This window comes from Nannospalax galili, unplaced genomic scaffold (assembly GCF_000622305.1).
Source record: "Nannospalax galili isolate Female #2095 unplaced genomic scaffold, S.galili_v1.0 scaffold290, whole genome shotgun sequence".
Lineage (NCBI taxonomy): Eukaryota > Metazoa > Chordata > Mammalia > Rodentia > Spalacidae > Nannospalax > Nannospalax galili.
This window is the reverse complement of record NW_008331486.1, coordinates 7,180,228-7,182,978: the sequence shown is the minus strand read 5'-3', so window position 1 is coordinate 7,182,978 and position 2,751 is coordinate 7,180,228. Positions and strand designations below refer to the sequence as shown.

The window sequence follows — 2,751 nt, the reverse complement described above, 5'->3', positions numbered from 1 at the left end:
GGCGCCCTCGCTCCGCCGCGCCGCACGGCGCCTCCCGCCCAGGCCCCCGCGGCCCGGCCCCTCACTCACCCAGAGCTCGGTGCCCCAGCTCATGGTGCAGGGGGCGGGAAGGGGCGCTGCGCGCTGCGGCCGCGGCCCCCCGATGCCCCTCCCCGGCAGTCGCTGCAACCCTCGGGATCCCCGCGAGCGCGGAAAGCCCGCTGCCCGCCGCCTCCTCCGGCCCGCGGCTCCTCCGGCCCCGGCTCTCCTCCTCCCGGTAGCTCCGCGGCGAGCAAAATGGCCCGAGGAAGCTGCACCGCGGCCGCCGCAGCGCGCCCTCCCCACACCGGAGCCGAGGGGCGGGGCGGGGCGGGGCCAGGGATGGGACTGACAGCTGAGCCCCGCCTACCTCGGGCCGAGGGCGGGGCAGGGGCTGGGACGAGGGCGGAGCCGGACTGACAGCTCGCGCCCCGCCCTGCGCGGTCGGAAGGATGCTGAGCGCGGGGAGACTGCTCCAGGTCCATCTTTCCTCTGCTTGGCAACCAGCACTCTCTGGGCCCTGCGCCCTGAGCTCTGCGCCCTGCGCCCTGAGTCCTGGGCTCTGCGCCCTGCGCCCTGAGTCCTGGGCTCTGCGCCCTGCGCCCTGAGCTCTGGGGACACCCGTTCACTCGCCTCAGAGCCCTGGCGGTCCCTGGGATCGGCGGGGCTCCCCGAGGTCTGTGCTGTACCAGTGATCAGAGATGCCCAAGGTGCTGCTTCTCCCACCGGCCAGCCTCTCAGGAGGCACAAGGAGCCCGGCAGCGCGCGTGGGAGTGGGGCCTGGAACCGTGACGTCGGTGCGCTGTGCACTCAGGGACGTCGGTGTGAACAGCAACCGAGCAGCTCTGAGTAGCAGGGGAACGAATTCCGGGATGCACACCCAAAGATTCCTAATGTGTGGAGCCAGCGGTTTCCTATGTGTTCGGCCAGGAATCCTGTTAGCACTCCAGACCAGAAGCGCTGCTCCGCCCGGGGAGAGCTTGCTGGGTTCAAATCCAGCCTCGCACTTGTAGCTGGGCGGCCTCGGACAAGGGCTCCACCTCTAGTAACAAAGCCCCAGCTGCCCAACAGAGGCAGTGACCAGTCCCCGCCCGGTGATGTGGACCAAGGAGGTGCACATGGCAGAGGTAGTAGACGCCAGAGTGGTCCACAGACATCAGTCCTCATGCTGTGGGCAGTTTGGGGAGCTCCAACCGCATCCTCAGAAGCCCTCGTGGCCTAGCCCCAGTTTTCTTTTTGTGAATTCTGCTGGGTTCTTTCCTGAGTAGCCACGCCCGCATGGACCCCTCTTATAAACGCTCCTCCACTCCCTGATCTCTCCAACCTGTTGGTCACTCTCCTCCATGGAACAGTGAAGCTCAGCCAGGTGTGGTGGCCCAAACTTGTAGTCTCAGCACTCCTGAAGCAGAGGCAGGAGACTGCCGCACGTTCCAGGCCAACTTGGCCCCCATACTGAGTACCAAGCAAAGAGACCTTGACTCTTTATAATAAAGAAAGAAACCAAGGCAGGAAGAAGGAGGGCGGAGCTGACAGACCGAATCTGCTTCCTCCGTTGCTCAGCTATGTTTTAACTATCTGGGTCTGTCTTTTTTCCGTTACAAGCTCCTCTTCCCTCCATTTTTTGCATGTTTAAATATTCTGCCCCTATGGTAAAGAGGTCTGAGTACTCTACTCCCAAAATAGTTGGGTATTTGACCATCAGAATGGCCAGCCACATCCTTGCCAAGGAAGATTCACAGCCAGGGTGAGTTGGAGGGCTTGGAAATGTAAACAGGGCTACGGTTTAGGGTGCTCAAACTTGAAAATGGCCAATGAAATTCAGGTTAGGCAGGGAGACCTTGCTTCAGTAATCACCTCAGTTTCCCTTCCTGCCAACATTGGATTTTTTTTTTTCAGTTACATAGGATGATCTAATCTTGATTGAGTTCTTGGAGACTTCTGAAAACCAGAATGACCACTTGCAAAAACAGGCTAACCAGGAGGTAGAAGTGTGTTTTAAAGAGAAGGCACAACCACAAAAGAAAAAGACTTTTTATGTAAGCAGGAAGTTGTTAGTTACAGGAACTGTGAAAAGCCACAGCTCCTGTGGAACTGAGTGAACCCCTACCACACTCAAAGTATCTTTAATTTGATTAAGTTTCTGTGGTAATTGGGAAAGTCTTAGAAGAGTCAAAATCTTCAGGAAAAGAAGAAATACAGCACTGTCCCTGAAGAGCTGGAGGACATCAGGGCTCAAGACAAGGGGAAGTAAGTCAGCAGAAAATGCGATAGCTACAGCATGGTGTTTTGGGTTTTTTTGGCCTTTTTGGTCTTTTTGAAACAGGGTCTCCCTGTAACCCCAGCTGTCCTGTCTATGTAGACCAGGCTGGCCTTGAACTCACAGAGATCCACCTGGTGTTTTGGTTTTTTAGAACCAAGTAGAGTTTAGTTTCCCTTAGAGCAAGAGGAAGTTGAGAGAACCCAAGATTCCCTCTGGTAAACTACCTTGACCTGGCCTTTCAGGAGAGGTGATCTACACGCTGCACAAATGCTGGCATCCTGGTGGGCTGGACACCTCTTCTGCCTCTTAGTAACTTAGGAACACTGACTTACAAAGTGATGATTTTGGTGGCTTGTCTATACATTGTCACTGAATAATCTGACCCCATGGGAGGTGTTAGCCCTAAAATAAGGGATCCGGACAAACAGTGGAGACCTTGCCTATGTGGGCTTCTGGGTAGTTGCTCTGTTTTT

At 56.7% G+C, this 2,751-nt stretch overlaps 1 protein-coding gene across 2 annotated transcripts in view; it reads right to left on the bottom strand.

The window, feature by feature from the left end:
* Positions 1-328, bottom strand: part of Fnbp1 (formin binding protein 1) — a gene marked incomplete in the record, with an annotated part of 132,819 nt that extends 132,491 nt beyond the window's left edge. For both annotated transcript variants that reach the window (XM_017796459.2, XM_029560147.1), the window contains 1 exon segment: positions 70-328.
* Between the last annotated feature and the right edge of the window lie 2,423 nt (positions 329-2,751).